General features: G+C 39.6%; 2 protein-coding genes across 4 annotated transcripts in view; both read right to left on the reverse strand.

The window, feature by feature from the left end:
• The window catches only part of LOC127529834 (uncharacterized), a 325,899-nt gene that overhangs the window by 86,901 nt on the left and 221,192 nt on the right, over positions 1-17,806 (reverse strand). The window lies entirely within an intron of this gene.
• LOC114661935 (uncharacterized) overlaps positions 1-17,806 on the reverse strand; it is a 70,768-nt gene that overhangs the window by 51,374 nt on the left and 1,588 nt on the right. The gene's annotated exons all lie outside the window — the stretch shown is intronic.

Raw genomic sequence — 17,806 nt, forward strand, 5'->3', positions numbered from 1 at the left:
CTGAGAACATTCTGATCAATTGTTTTGCAATATGATAAGGTAATTGCAAGTTCTCAGCCCATAAGACTCTGAAGCAGGTGGTGAAAACTATTCAGTATGTGTTGTTTCATTACCTACCATTGAGAACCTCCAGCACAAATGGGTCCTGTGGGGGGCACGTAGCATGATTGGGGACCCCTCTCAAACCAGCCTGGGTCTCCTTACCCTCTGGGAGGCTGTACAGAAGTCTACGCCCCAACACAGCAGGCGCAGGAACAGTTTCTACCCTGTGGCTGTCACCCTGCTGAACTCACAATCCAAGCACTAAGTCAAGTCCACCCTTCCCACCTCACCTGAAAACCATCCCTGTACACGCGTGGACTCTTTGTATTTATATTTTAACTGTCACTAATCATTCCGTATATACTCTTGTCTGTATAAATCCCTCACTGCTGTATTTATTTTTATTTATTGGATTACTCGCAATTAACTGCTACTTGCACTTTTTGTTAGATGGAAAACTCTTTTCTGTTGTCATGGTACTTGTGCCGTGTTCAATGACACTAATGTTGAGTCTCATCTAATTTCAATCTGAGATACACACACTGCAGCTGTTTAATCCAAATGTGCCTCCTTCAGAACAAGAATCATTTTAGATCCTTGGTATGTTTATTATTTTAAAGTAGCCATGTTTATTATTTAAAACACCCAGGTAACTTAGAGTGACATAAAAGGGAAAAAAAATCTCATCTCATATTTCAAAATTTGTGTGACTAGGAAATGCACAATTTTTAATATGTGCATTTTACTTGCTTAGCTATACTTGTTTGCTGTAGCTGTCACAGCTTTTGGACAATTCATTCATATTTGCAAAACTGACCCGTGGGCAGGGTAAAAAAATGGCTTCCTCAGGATCATACAGCTTGTTAACAGTTTCTCTGAATGGATAACCTAGTAGAATGCATACCAGTTCCTTAGCCACTGGGCACCTTCAGGAAGGCAGCACAAGTTAAATCTGTTGGCATAAATTTGAAGTAGCAAGCAAGCACAGGCCACAGCAGAATTAGATGACTGTACACAGAGTGCACAAACACAATTAATAGGTATTAAAATAAATATAGAAAGACATTTGTTGCTAAAGGCATAGAGGCAAAAAGAAAACCAGGGTTCATATCCTGGGTCCTCCCAGCATGAAATTTGCAAGTTCTCCCTGTGTCTGTGTGGGTTTCTTCTAGGTGCTCTGGTTTACTACCACAGTCCAAAATCATGCAGATTTGGTGAACTGGGGACACTACATTGGCCCTAGTGTATGTGTGTGTGTGTGTGTGCGTGCGTGCGTGTGTGTGTGTGTGTGCGTGTGTGTGCGTGTGTGTGTGTGTGTGTGTGTGCGTGTTTGTGTAAGTGTTTACCCTGCGATGGACTGGCTCCCTGGCCAGGGTTTGTTCCTGCCTTGTGCCCTTTGCTTACTAGAAAGAGCTGAAGCCCCCCTACCATTTGACCCCGGTCTGGATTAAGTAGGCTAGAAAATGATGTGACATATTATTGCTGTGCAGTCCACTTGCACACATCTCAGAGGCCACATTTAGACAATGGAGCTCACAGTAAGGATGTGTCTCTCGTTATTGTTATCATACAATTTATAAATAGTATGTAAAAGTTAATATAATTATATTTTAATGACAGTGCACAGAATGTCTTTGTTTTAACATAACACTGAAGACAAACATGAGGTCATGCCTGTAGGTTTGGTAAGGAACAGATGACTTATGAGCAGGAAGTCTTAACTTTAATTTCTTTAATGAAACCCACTACTTGTTCCCTAGATCCAGTGCCAACAAAATTAGTAAAAAGTACAATGGATGTTCTTGCAGCGCCTATTCTTTTTTTTTTGTTGTTGATGTTATTGTAATCATTCCCTACAAATTAAACAAATCAACTCCTCAGCGCCTATGCTAAACATTATCAATAGTTCATTATTGCATGGCACAATACCTGATGCACTAAAAGTGTCAGTCATTAAACCATTACTTAAAAAGTCAGACATAGACCCACACATACTACATAATTATAGGCCTATTTCTAATTTACTCTTTCTCTCTAAAATACTATAAAAAGTAGTCACCAATCAGCTTCAGTCACACCTTACGCATTACAATTTATTTGAGAAATTCCAGTCTGGTTTCCGCACTGGTCATAGTACAGAAACGGCACTAACGCGGGTTGTAAACGACATTCTGATATCCTCTGATGAAGGAAACTTCACCGTAATTATGTTGTTATACTTAAGTTAAGCGTTTGACACCATCGACCATTCTATTTTACTGCACAGGCTAGAAAATGAGGTTGGGCTTAAAGGCACGGTGCTCGCTTGGTTTAGTTCTTATTTATCAAATCGATTCCAGTATGTACAGAAATGTGCTGACAGTACTCCATCATTATACACAGGTTCAATATGGTGTCCCGCAGGGATCAGTACTGGGACCTTTACTGTTTTCACTTTACATGCTTCCACTGGGATCTTTCATTAGGAGATATCATGTTCATTTTCACTCGTATGCAGATGACACCCTGTTATACCTTTCATTTAGATCAAATAAAGTTTCTCCAATGTTGTTTTTAATTTTTTGTGTTAGTGAATTAAAGGAGTGGATGGATGAGAACTACTTGTCTTTAAACACAGATAAAACAGAGATGTTAATTGTTGGAGGGAATGATGCTGATCACAACAATATTTTATCATCATTTAACTCAGCTGGAATCTCCATAAATTTTACTGAATCAGCCCGCAATCTAGGAGTTATCTTTGACTCTAGCATGTCATTTAAAGCACATATTACAGAGTTGTCTAAATCATGTTTCTTCCATCTTAAAAATGTTGGGAAATTAAGGCGCTTTCTAAATAAACAGGATTCTGAGAAATTAATTCATGCATTTATTTCTAGTAGGTTTGACTACTGCAATGCGGTGTTCACTGGATGTTCAAACTGTTCTTTATACAGCCTCCAGTTAATCCAAAATGCTGCTGCAAGAATTATTACAAGAATAAGAAAATACGAACGTATAACTCCAGTCCTTAAATCCTTACACTGGCTCCCGGTTAAGTTTAGGGCAGATTTCAAAATCCTACTTTTAACATATAAAGCATTAAATGGCCAAGGTCCGGCTTATTTGTCTGAACTTATCATGACTTACAAACTCAAGCACACAATAAGATCTCAAGATGCCAGTCTGCTTATGGTTCCAAGGATTAATAAAATAACAATGGGAGGTCGAGCTTTTACTTACAGGACCCCTAAACTGTGGAATGGTCTGCCTGCTACTATAAGAGATGCCCCTTCGGTCTCAGCTCCTGGCTGAAGACTCACCACTTCAGTTTAGCACACCCTGACTAGAGCTGCTGATTAACTGTACAGACTGCATCTCTGTTGTTAGTCATTAGCACTAAAACATAAGTAACATGATAGTTATAATATGTTACTAACCCTCACCTGTTCTGTTTCTTTTCTTGTTACTCAAATGTGGCACTTGGTGCAACGGCCAACCTACCAAATTGTTTTGCCTGCCTAAGGTAAAGTCATCCCTGATGGAGGATCACAGGAATTGTGGGGGTAGAGGGGTCCTTTAATTGGATTGGCTGGCAGCTTGATGGCTGAGGTCTCCAGGACTCTAAACAAATCCAAATCATATTATAGGATATCATCTACTGTTAAATTCTGCTCCATACTTGTACATTTTTATTTTTATACTGTATTGAATATTTGTTCTGTTTTATGTATTGTATTGTATTGACCCCCTTCTTTTTAACACCCACTGCACGCCGAACCTACCTGGACAGGGGTCTCTCTTTGAACTGCCTTTCCCAAAGTTTCTTCCATTTTTTCCCCTACAAGGGTTTTTTTTGGGAGTTTTTTCTTGTCTTCTTAGAGAGTCAAAGCAGGGGGGCTGTCAAGAGGCAGGGCCTGTTAAAGCCCAGTGCGGCACTTCTTGTGTGATTCTGGGCTATACAAAAATAAATTGTATTGTATTGTACTTGTGCTATTTAATATACAGTATGTCATGTTTAAGTGCATTATTGGCATAGCCATCTGAACTCAGAGGGATTGTATGAAGCTAGGGCTTATTGGGAATTATTATTATTTGTACCTGTCATCTCTTCTGGAATATAACTTCCTAAAAAATATAAAGACACATTTCTTGATTATTTAGCAAATTCATTAGGCCATTCATAAAAAATCAGTAGACAGCAAAGCCTGAGTCCGTATTACTTGCTGGTTGTGTCCCCTGCTCCTTACAAGTGATGCCATTAAACTTCAGTATTTCACAGTAGCTCGAAGGAATTGAGATACGTTTACAACTTGGAGCTGGTGAAGCCTCAATATTGGAGCCAACATCTAAAGTCAAAGCTCAGCTCCATAGGGTTGCATCTGATGACAAAGACATCACTTCGCACAGAGATGAGTCCTCTGTGATGATTCTGTGCTATACTGTAAGATCAACTTTTGGACCCTCTGGTTCATCGAGTTGTTGCTTGCACATCTTGTGGTAAGGTATTGTTGGTACGTGTTACTGTCATAGCATCTTGTTATGGAAGATTGCAGTGTGCTGATCCTTGATATTTGAACATTGGATATTTTTAAATAATTCTAAAATCTTTGTACATGTAACAGTTAGAGCTAGTTAAGAGAAAAACAGTCTAGTCAGAAAAAGATCTCTCACTAGCTCCTTCTGCTTTTGCACTTTGTTTGTGGTTCTGCTTTACTCATTTTATTTGGTAATCCATATTACTAACCGAGAATGCTAAACCGGATGATGGACGCAGGCACATCCGGCCATGGGCCGTAGCTGCAAAAAGACGTACTGCGCAGGCGCAAAAAGAGTCCGCAAGAGTCGGCTGAGGAGCTGAGAAAGGCGGACAAAAGAGGGCGAGAGAGGCGGATGAGGGGCCGCGAGAGGCGCAGGCGCAAAAAGAGTCCGCGAGAGTCGGAGAAAGGCGGAGAAAAGAGGGCGACAAAGGCGGATGAGGGGCCGCGAGTGGCGGACAAGACCACAGAAAAAAGGAGTGAGCACATACAAAAAGGAGTAATGAGGCGCAAAGTCAAACGCAGGAAAAGCACGAAACACATTGCACACGAAACTAGACCCGAAAAAAAAAAAAAAAAAGAGGCTCGCTCACAACAGCAAGGCACCCCCCCCCCTACAGGCACCGGACGGGACACACACCAAGAGGGGGATTCAACAAGCCCATGGAACACAAAAAAAGAACACAAAACCACCCCACAGACCCTACAAGCGAGGGACGGGACACACACAAAGAGGGGGATTCAACAAGACACAGGAACACAAAAAGAAAGAAGACGCTCGCGCAACAACAATCCTCAACAATCCCCCCCCCCCCACCCACATCCATAAGAAGTGACACCCAAAGCCACATATTCTAAAGTGAACGTCAGCACCTTCACACTAGACAGCATAGGTGTCAGCATTGGTGGATCTCCTTACAATAAAGCACTATTAACCGTTCAACTGCAGAAAAGGAAACATATTAACAGTGACTGCGACCCTCCTTATTACTTATCCATATTTCGCATGCTGAGAAAGAAACAAGTCATGAATACACGGTCACGGGTACAAAACGAAAAGGAAAGGATAACAGGAACAAACACACGAACACGAAAGAAACAACAAAATAGACGGCTATGCAGCATAGGTGGATCTCATTACAATAAGGCACTATTAACCGTTCAACCGCAGAAAAGTCGCCATATTAACAGTGAGTGCAATACTCCTTATTACTTATCCATATTTCTAAAAGAAAAAATGTCTCGACTCCAAAAACTCAAAGCTCAACTAAAGCTTCTAACTAACGATGTACCTAAAAGTAAAAACTTTATGAACTGCGTTAGATCCTACAATAGTTCATTTGCTTTTAGTAAATATCAGGCCACCAAAAGGAAATGACCCATACTGCTTTCCCATATGTGCACAAATACTGCATCGCATTGGAACAGTGCACCCTGAAACAAATCAACAACGCAAATATGCACAAATCTACATCCTGGATCCACATGACGCAAACTATCAATCAAAGTGCTGCATCGCAACAGGCACGGATTCAAAACGAAACACCTCCCGTCTCAGACATACGTTAACGGCAAGGAAGGCTACAACGGGTGTCTCACACAGCACAGATAAATCGATTACAGCTCCAAAACAACACGTCCCAAATACTACACATGCAACAACGCGCCTCTCAAACGGCACAAGCAAAACATACACCAGGAAAATTCATTCGGATTAATGAATGTCATTTGCAATCATTGTCATTCAGTTCACTTCCCTGAAGAAACAACTGGCAATACAAGTAATACATTTAGACGTTGTTGTCAAAAGGGTCAAATTAGACTGCCTTCTTTACATTCATATACTGAATATCTACAGAAGATTCTAACTGACGATGTACCTGAAAGTGAAATCTTTATCAACTGCATTAGATCCTACAAATCGGAATCCACTATGAACATTAACGGTGGCACTGCACGTGACATCCGTCTTCAAAAAATGTTGTTTATTGATGAATGTACAATGGCATGAAGTCACTTACTCAACACCATTCATAAACTTCTACAAACGTTTATGAATAATAATATTCGATTTGGAGGAAAGGTACTTTTATTAGGAGGAGATTTTAAACAGTGATTAGCTATTCTTCCAGATGCCATGCACTCAGCTACTGTTCAGTGCACCTTAAAATACGCAGACAATTGGCATTGCTTTCAAAAGATACAGTTAGTAAAAAAGATACGATGTCCAGAACCAGATCATAACAATTGCTTATTACAACTGAGAGATGGTACACTCACCAATACAGATGGACTTCAGCCACATATTATTACAATTCCTCAAGCCTTTATCTGCGACGACTTAGTTACAGAGAGATTTGGAACAGCAATCTCATTAGACCAAATGCCCCTTTTAACACAACGCACTATATTATGTCCAAAAAATATTAATGTGGAAAACATAAATACCCAAGTCATTCCATTACTTCCTGGAGAGACACAACTCTTTCTAAGCTCTGACAAAGTTGACTCTGATCACGATAATGACCATCTTAAATGACCTTTCAAGTTCTGACCTGGAATTACCTTTTACACTTAAACGGCGTGTACAAAGAAATTTTCCAATAAACCTTTACACTGTGCCACACACTTTATTGTTTGCTTTCTATTTGCATCATCTACACCGTCACACTATTCTATATCTCATTCATACATCACGCTCTTTGTCATTCCCAACACCAGGGGTTGGCGAGCGAAGCGAGCAGGGGGGCGGAGCCCCCCTAGTTATGGTATAATTCAGCTCTGCGTATTTCCTTATCTACATTTCTGACTGCCCTTTCTTGCCTTGTTAGCTGGAAAAAAAAAATTATAGTCAGTATCTCCACTTGTTCCTCTGTAAGTGCTTTGTTACACATCCCAAGCACAAGTGGGAGTAAAAGTGTTTTAGGAGGACTGAAGACTATAAATTGATATTTAGCAACAATCCAGACAGAACATAGTTCTGTTTACATCACATTGGTATCTTGACAGTCATTTATGACAAGTGTGCAAAACAAGGCAAGTTAGGTGTTCATTTATTAATTTATGTCTTTGTACCTGATAACTGCATGTCCTCTGTAATTCCTCCATTTGACTCTGACAGGCATGCACCTATCACCAAAAATTAATATCACACAATCAATAGGACTATAAGACAATTATATTCATTCAGTTTGGCTAAGTACACAGTTTGCATTTGTCAGAAAATTCATCAGGTTGCAACACATTGGAAAGTCAAGCATTAATTAAAAATTAATTTAAACTGACCCTTTTATTTTTTATTTTCAGACTACTTTGCTTGGTGAGGGTCACAGTGGTTCTATACCGAGGTGGACTGGCCAGGCACCAGGTCCTGAAAAGCTCTTTACATCTTCTAGGCCATTCAAGATGGATGTAATTGTTGCTGTCCTACCCTGAGTCCTCACCCTGTGTTAAATACACTGCATGTAGGTTCTGACTGAAACAGTAGGGGTTGTCTTTTAGAGACCACTGTGATTCCTCTGCTGTGTTTAGAAATAACTTAAAGTCAAGATAACAATAGATAAAATTTATAAACAAACTCTACAAAAAAAAATAGATGTACAGTATGTAAAACAATCAAAGTACCTTTCAAAAGTTTGTCCTTAAGTTGTCTTAATGTTGGGGTAATTGCCGAATGATGACATCTTTGAATATTACTTCCAAGAAGGGACGGATCTTCTTTATTTTTTTATTTTCAAACCACTGTAAGTACTTGTAAAAAGCTCTACTTTTCTCTGTTGCATCTCTTATATCTATTATATCCTGTTAAACAAGAACATTCATTGTAATGTATTTGAAGTCTTTTATTAAATTCACATTTTGCCAGAAACAATCAACAGGGTAACTTATAGAAGTAGCCTGACCTGAAATTTGTCTGCTGGGATTAAGGATTTGACTCTTAACCGGTATAGCAGTATGCGAGGATTATCGATAACTGAGATCTTCGTTTTATTCTCATGAAAAAAGTCCACCAGCTGATTAGCAGTTAATTTTTTTAAGCCTTGAAAATTATAAAGAGAAAATGGTTTTAATGACAATGACCTAAAGCCATCAAGAAGATTTACCTTTTGAGTTAAAAGATAAAATTAATTATCTTACATATATTCCTTAGATTTATACTATTAACAGCCAAAACTGTAGGAAGTGCTAAAGTCCTTTGGTTTATTTAACAACTTAATAAAGGACAAGTGTTTGTGAATCAGAGTATCTGCCTCTGTTATGTGCCATTTAGTATGTGACTAGCAAAATACCCGCGCTTCGCAGCGGAGAAGTAGTGTGTTAAAGAGGTTATGAAAAAGTAAAGGAAACATTTTAAAAATAACGTAACATGATTGTCAATGTAATTGTGTTGTCATTGTTATGAGTGTTGCTGTCATATATATATACATATACACATATACACACACATATACAGATATATTATATATACATATACACATATATTTTTTATATATATATTTTTTATATATATATATATATATATATATATATATATATATATATATATATACACATACATACATACATACATACATACATATACACACATAGATGCACTTACAATAACATAGAAATCAATATAAACAACATTAACATCATTATCATATGAGAATATGAAGTAATATATAAGAAGCACATTTCATATAAATATAAATTATTAAACAGTAAAATCTTCTTCAATAATTTGCTACCGTGGCTTTTCGTTGGTCTGTCCAGGATTTTAAATCACATGTAGCTTGCAAACCGTTTCACGTATTGACTTGAAATGTGGTACACATATAATACGTCACGTCTGCTATCCGCTTTATGGGTGATGAATGTATTACTCTTTTTATGTTTATTTTATTTTAGAATCAACTCCTATCTGCGCACACCAGGGCGGCCGTGGGCAGATGCGTATGGTGTATTCACTCCATGTTATCGTGCATTGCGCTGTCACTGGTATTTTCATAAAAGAATTTGAACAATATATAAGAAGCGTATAAATTATTAAACAGTAAAACATTAACATTTAAGAAGTAAAGTTACATTGAGTACTACTGCAGTGCCTTCGGGTATACCTCATTTTTTCTTTGCCCATTACATGCTTAAATGTATACATTTTTTGGTGCACCTACCGGAGAACACGCGACATATAACCGAGCGTGGGAGAAGCATGGATTTTAAACACGCGTTGAGTTCATCTGCTGGTCTCCCTCGTGGAATAACTGGTAATGTTTGAGTAAAATGTACAGCGAGGTAAAACGACATTACCTCCTTTTTTTTTTTTACGATCTCTGAGATGTTGCTTTTTTCGGTTCAAGGCTTCATAAGCTCTTTTATGTTCAATGTTGTACTTAATAAGTACTAATTATCCCAAACCATCATCTTTGAATGTTGCAAGACTTTCGCCTTGTATGTAGATCGGGGGTAATTACATTCATTGCATTCCTAGTCTGAATCACAATCTGATTGTATGGGTGGTTACCTGGCACTGTAGGGTTGCCAACCGTCCTTTAAAATACGGAATCGTGCCGCGTTTGAGAATGAAATTGCGCGTCCCGTTTTGAATCAATACTGGACGGGATTTATCCCGTATTTTTTTTATCATTTTTTTTTTTAAAGCAGCGTCTCATGCAAATCATCCCACACGCATTTTATGAAGATGCCTCCTTTCGTACTTTTGATTGGGTAATACTTGATGTCATCGTTAGTTTGATTGGTGTTTTTAACTGTCCCAGTGAGGAGGGCGTGTCTTTTAAGTACAGTCTGCAAAGTGTTGGCACTGAGATATGGCGTCAGCGCCATAGTTGAAGCCCCTAACGTTGCGGTCAGCAAGTCGGCTAACATCCGCCATGTGCCGTCTTTCAGTTGCGAGAAGCAGATCATAGAATGGTTGAAACTGTTGCCCCTAATGTTGCGCCACGGCGTGTGCTTCGTTTATACCTCGTGTCTTCTCATTAAACTTTTATCTCGCAAATATGTTATTGCAATCCGCAGCGGGAGCGTTTCTATTAACTGAATTTAAACTTACGTTTTACACCGTGCTTTGTTGCCCTTATGAACACGCTTGTATGCTTAACTCGCTCCGTTCTCAATTGTTTAATTAATTTTTTGCTCTTCGCTGTTTTGCGGCTGTTCCTCCATTTCCCCCTACTTCGTTCTTTTATCTCGCGAATATGTTATTGCAATCCTTAAACGGGAGCGTTTCAATAAACTGATTGAAAATAGTTTTTGCATTTACCTTTTTTAGTAAAAGGCGAGCTTTTAAGCATGAGAAATCACCCCGTAAATGCACACGTTTAATTGGACATGTGTTAATATGTATGGTTACACAGTATTAAAAGACAGTGAACAACGTCAGTTACCTTTCTTCCCGCGTTTGATAAAAGGTGAGCTTTTAAGTCTGAGAAATCACCCCGTAAATGCACACGTTTAATTGCACATGTGTTAATATGTATGCTCACACAGTATTAAAAGACAGTCAAAAATTAACGTCACTTACCTTCGTTCCCGCGTGTGACTCATGCTGTAAATCTCTTCCTTGTTTTTAGTTCACGTGATTACGTAGGAGGCGTGATGACGCGATACGTGACTCCGCCTCCTCCATTACAGTGTATGGACAAAAAATATGTTCCAGTTATGACCATTACGCTTTGAATTTCGAATGAAACCTGCCTAACTTTTGTAAGTAAGCTGTAAGGAATGAGCCTGCCAAATTTCAGCCTTCCACCTACACGGGAAGTTGGAGAATTAGTGATGAGTCAGTCAGTCAGTCAGTCAGTGAGTGAGTCAGTCAGTGAGGGCTTTGCCTTTTATTATTATAGATTCATAAGAGCTGTGGTATGTTTGTGATGTGCCATCTGTTGGAATAAAAAATGCAATGTATTGTATTACTACATGCGTTACAAAATACATTGGCATAGATGGTTCACTGAGGTCTACATTGATTACTTGAGTTTCAACCGGTCTTAGATGGGTACAACAGTTAGTGCTTTATAAAACAATACAGGCCAGTAGTTTAAAGAAACATAATATATGCACTGTAGTCAGTTGTATATAACATTAAAATCAAATGACACCAGTCACATTATGAGGACCAATATGAAAATGAATGATATACAGTTTTTGAACAATTGTCTTAGTTTTTTGGATTTTAATACACCCTGTTAAATATTAAAAAATGCTCCCTATGAACTTCCATCCATCCATTTTCCAACCTGCTGAATCCAGACACAGGGTCACAGGGGTCTGATGGAGCCAATCCCAGCCAACACTGGGCGCAAGGCAGGGAACCAATCCCGGGCAGGGCGCCAACCCACCGCAGCCTATGAACTTTATTCTTAAATTGTTATGGAACTGGAAACTGAATAGTGTAATGTAAGGTAAGGCTAAACAACTCAAATTTTAAACTAGTTTTCTGTAAAATGTAACACTGGGTGGCACTGGATTTGTGTTATAGCAATTAGTGCCAAACAGAAATCCTGAGATTTTATATCTGCTATGAATGTTATGCACTGTATAAAGATTACTGTGTAATGTGATGTAATAAATCCATCCATCCATCCATCCATTTTCCAACCCGCTGAATCCGAACACAGGGTCACGGGGGTCTGCTGGAGCCAATCCCAGCCAACACAGGGCACAAGGCAGGAAACAATCCTGGGCAGGGTGCCAACCCACCGCAGGTGATGTAATAAAGAGTTGAGTTAAACAAACCTGTGGTGGGAGTCAACAGCCCCTGTATAGGGCAGCCTTCAGAGTGTTTGTGAATATGTGCATTTCTTACAGGGCTGGTCAATGATTTCATGTAATATGTGGATGTGGATCAAATCGGTTATCCTGATTTTAATAAACAAACCCGAAGCACTGGAATCTTCCACCAGTTTTGAGCTGAGGCCAGGAGCGTCTTCAGCTGTGACTTGATAGCTCATTTCATGTTGTGGGTTTTACAGGATATTTAATATCTCTCTTTGGCCAGCTTGAATTTCAAGATTCTGTTGCTGAAGCTGATTGCTTTATTCGTGGTGCTTGTCAACCATTTCTGAAAACTTTTCCACCATTGTTGATTCCACTGTTCCCAAACATAACAGTTAGAATTAAATTCATATATTCAATCTGGCAGCCACTCTTGTTTGTGGCAGCCTCTTAGTCACATTATGAATCTATCATCAACAAAGCTAAAGAAAATAGGATAATCAGAGCTTTCATTTATTATATATATCTGAAAGTATTTTAGGCAGCAAAACATCTTTGAATGTCTATGCAAGTTTTTAACTTTGGAAAGGATTCAGCACTGAACCTCTGAATTACCTTAACAATGGTTGAGATCTGTTTTTCTCTCAGTTTCAATGCCAGGGCTGTACTGTTCCTAACAAGGACTGGCTACCCTTGAATGGCTTGCATCGAATGCTCTAACAAAGGCCAAATGTCTGCTGCTGCCAGGTTCACAGGCCACTATCTGCTACCAGCTTGCTGCCACTGAACAGACTTAACTTGAATGACAAGCTTGTTATATTTCTGAACCTGTTAATACTTATGACCTTGGTTAGGGTCCTACAGAACCTTGATAAGTACCTCAATCCCTCATTTTAAAGAATATCTGACCCTCCAGCAATTTCTAGTGTTAGTAAACAAGGCAGTTTCATTGTGATAATACCCAAACTTTATCTCAATCTAAACTTGTGTTTAGCAGCAGAGAAACCAAGTGAATCAAAAACTAGAAATTAAAACAAAAAAACATACAACTTGAATGATTCAAATCAAAGTCCATACAGCAAGCTCCACATCATATACAGTAATCCCTCGCTATATCGCGCTTTGCCTTTCGCGGCTTCACTCCATCGCGGATTTTATATGTAAGCATATTTAAATATATATCGCGGATTTTTCGCTGCTTCGCGGGTTTCTGCGGACAATGGGTCTTTTAATTTTTGGTACATGCTTCCTCAGTTGGTTTGCCCAGTTGATTTCATACAAGGGACGCTATTGGCAGATGGCTGAGAAGCTACCCAGCTTACTTTTCTCTTTCTCTTGCGCTGACTTTCTCTGATCCTGACGTAGGGGGATTGAGCAGGGGGGCTGTTTGCACACCTAGACGATACGGACGCTCGTCTAAAAAATGCTGAAAGATTATCTTCATGTTGCTATCTTTTGTGCAGCTGCTTCCTGAAACGACATGCTGCACAGTGCTTCGCATACTTAAAAGCTCGAAGGGCATGTATTGATTTTTCACTGTTTTGTTTTTCTCTCTCTCTCTCTCTCTCTCTCTCTCTCTCTCTCTCTCTCTCTCTCCCTGCTCCTGACGGAGGGGGTGTGAGCTGCCGCCTTCAACAGCTTTGTACCGGTGGTGCTTCGCATACTTAAAAGCAAACAGCCCTATTGATTTGTTTGCTTTCCTGTGTCTTTCTGACAGACTCTGCTCCTGACGCGCACTCCTTTGAAGAGGAAAATATGTTTGCATTCTTTTAATTGTGAGACGGAACTGTCATCTCTGTCTTGTCATGGAGCACAGTTCAAACTTTTGAAAAAGAGACAAATGTTTGTTTGCAGTGTTTGAATAACGTTCCTGTCTCTCTACAACCTCCTGTGTTTCTGCGCAAATCTGTGACACAAGCATGACAATATAAAAATAACCATATAAACATATGGTTTCTACTTCGCGGATTTTCTTATTTCGCGGGTGGCTCTGGAACGCAACCCCCGCGATGGAGGAGGGATTACTGTAGTTTGTTTGACTTTTTAGGTGTTGCAGTCTTTATCTTCTACGTCCAGCTATTTTTTCCTTAGGCCAGTTGTGATGCCTGTGAACACTGGGAGCTAACCTGAGGGAAAAGGTCCAAATCGTCTATTTTATACAGTGCCTTGGTGACTGATCATGCAAGATTTAGTCCTAGTTGGTCAACTGATAATTTCCAATGGTCCTGCTACAGTACTTGTCAATGAAGCTACTTTCAGCTAAATACTATAACATATTGAGAAAAAGGTCCAAAGCTCTTATTTCAAGCCTTCTTACAAACATATACTGTACACACTGGTTAATTTATCTGAGCTTAAATCTTGTACAATTTAACAGTTATAACACTCTTTTCGTATTTGCTGTTTAATTTGTATACTTCCCAATGTCCTATGGGTGGCGCAGTGGGTAGCGCTGCTGCCTCGCAGTTGTGAGATCTGGGGACCTGGGTTCGCTTCCCGGGTCCTCCCTGTGTGGAGTTTGCATGTTCTCCCCGTGTCTGCGTGGGTTTCCTCCGGGTGCTCCAGTTTCCTCCCACAGTCCAAAGACATGCAGGTTAGGTGGATTGGCGATTCCAAATTGGCCCTAGTGTGTGCTTGGTGTGTGGGTGTGTTTGTGTGTGTCCTGTGGTGGGTTGGCACCCTACCCGAGATTGGTTCCTGCCTTGTGCCCTGTGTTGGCTGGGATTGGCTCCAGCAGACCCCTGTGACCTGTGTTCGGATTCAGCGGGTTGGAAAATGGATGGATGGATGTCCTATTCCTTTTTAAAAACATAAACTTATTCTTGTTGTCATGTGCTCGCTGACCAAATCTTCTGCCCAAAGAAGTCACTTGCCTGTTAAACTCCTGTTTCAATACTTAATTAAAGAATGTTAGCTTTCCCTTATGAGCTTTTTAATCCTGTTTACACAATATATCCATTTAAAAGCTGCATCTTATCCAAATAATCCTATATTCTTCACACAAATTCAAAATTACAAGTCTTATTTAACAAACTGTAAAAATCTCATTTTTTCACCCCAGACATTATCAAGTCTAAAACAGTAGAGACAGTAGAAGTAGCATTGTCACGTCTAGAGAGTCCAGTGGAAGTGAGTTTGGGTGTTAGTTTCAGTGTGTATACAATGAACTGGTGTTCAGCTGCACCAGATGCTGTCAATACATCCAGAACAATGAATTGAAATGAAAAAATGTAATTAGTGATGGTTAGAATAATTAAGGTAAATTTATCTTTAGAATGGAATCAATTTAAAAAGAACACTGGCTGTGAATACCCATATAGTCAACTTTTGAGTGGAACTGTGAGAATTATGGAGACTAATAAAAGACTTTGTAATGTTTACACTAAAAATAGTACACCTCATTTATGTTATCATTTCAAAATCCATATTTATTTTTTATATTACCATAATACATCCAGTATCCCAATCTGCTATTATATTGTAGAGTGCAGGTGCCAGTTTACTTTAGAGCACACCAGTCAGGTGAATGTGCAGGTCGTATACATTTTCAAGGGAAGTGAGAAACACAACGTGGACACGATGAGTATGATATCCACATGCACTAATGCTGGGTCAGGATTTGAACTCACTCCGCTAGAACGCTAAAGTATTGGTATTAACCATTTCACTACATTCCATCTATCCATCTGTTTTCTGCTGCTTATCCAGGTCTGTGGGGGCAGCAGTCTAAGCAATGATGTCCAGACATCCCCTTTCCCTGCCACCTCTTTAACCTTCTCTGGGTGTTCCCAATCCAGCCAAAAGATATAATCTCTGCAGTGTGTCCTGAGGGTACCCCAAGGTCTCCTCCCACCCTAATCAAATGCCCAAATCACCTCAACTGTCTTCTGTTGGTGGCTGAGGAGCAGTAGTTCTATTTTGAGCTCCTCCCAAATGTCTATGATTCCCATCCTATCGCTGATCCCAGGTGCTTCTTGTAGCTACAATCTAGTTCAGTCAATACCCAAAACTCATCACCATAGAGCCTCGCCTTTTGGCTTAGCTTCCTCTTCACCATGACTGATTGGTACAATGTGCATGTGACTGTGGATGCTGCTCAGTTTCTCCTGTAGATCTCCTGCTTCTTTCTTCTTTCAATCATCAACAAGATCACAAGATACTTAAACTCCTCATCTGTAGGCAGCACCCTATCCCCAACCCAGAAAGGGCACTCCAAACTTTCCCATCTTAAAACCATAATGTCAGACTTGGAGGTGCTGATCCTCATCCTGGATGCTTCACACACAGCTGCAAACCACTCAATTGTGGATCTTAAGTTACAACCTGATGAAGCCAACAGGACCACAAGCAGAGATGCCATCCTGAGGCCACTGAACTGGACATCTTCCACTCCTTGGCTGCACCTAGAAATTCTGTCCATAAAAATTATGAACAGAATCATTGATAAAGGACAGCCCTGGTGGAGTCTCACACCCACCAGTAAAGAATCTGACTTATTGCCAGCAATGCAAACCAAGATTTTGCTGCTGTGGTACAGGAACCAAATAGCATGCCACAGCTGGTCTGTTACCCTATATTCCAACACACACTCAGGGAGACGGTCATAAGTGTTTTCCAAGTTCACAGAAAACACATAGACTTTTTGGGCATTCTCCCACAAACCCTCCAGTATCCCTGTGAGGGTAAAAAGCTAGACAAAGTCTGCCTTGTTCCTCCTGAATCTCAAGCTTGACCAACAGCTGAATCCTCCTTTCCAGAACCCTGAGTTAGGCCTTCCTAGGCCTATGTCCCATTTTGCCAGTCCAGAGGTAATGTTCTTGATCTCCACACAGTGTTGAAGAGGACAGTACAGCTCAACAACATCCAGAACCTTCATCACAGTGTCACACAAAAATAATGGTGTCAAAATGAATTATATAAAGATGTGTAAAATACACTGACAGTGGCACTTACCAGTCAGTGTACTGTCACAGAATGAGTAGGTGACAACATTGAGCACTGGTAGGGATTAGAAGTAGAAAACAAGTCAAAAGACCTAGCAAGACATATAACTGGGGAACCAAACTAACATAATGAAGCCCAGTACATGATCATAAAGTCAAAGTCTACAGTCTGTGCAAGAGATCAGAAGAAAAGTTCCTGATTGGTATCCACAAACGTAGACACAGATACACATGTGATTAACAGCTTACGTAATGTCATGCAAAGTGACTTCTGAGGCCATGCTGTCTAATGATGGCTAATGCGTCATGGAGTCTATAAAAGTATGATGTCAAAAGAATTACAAAACATGACAATAAAATAATAAGCACAAGAAAAAGAGGATAGTAAAAAAATGAAAGTGAAAGTAAATTCTCCAAGATTCAAAATCTCAGAAAAAATTCAACCAGTCAACAAGAAAGATTTATTACACTTAAAAAAATTCACAAAGAGCTTCCATTCATGGCAACCAAATGTGCCATCTGATATTAGTATGTACGTCTTTATTATTAGCACTAATGCTAAGTTTACATATGCAGAATTTACTGTAA

The sequence above is a fragment of the Erpetoichthys calabaricus genome, chromosome 12, assembly GCF_900747795.2.
Source record: "Erpetoichthys calabaricus chromosome 12, fErpCal1.3, whole genome shotgun sequence".
Lineage (NCBI taxonomy): Eukaryota > Metazoa > Chordata > Cladistia > Polypteriformes > Polypteridae > Erpetoichthys > Erpetoichthys calabaricus.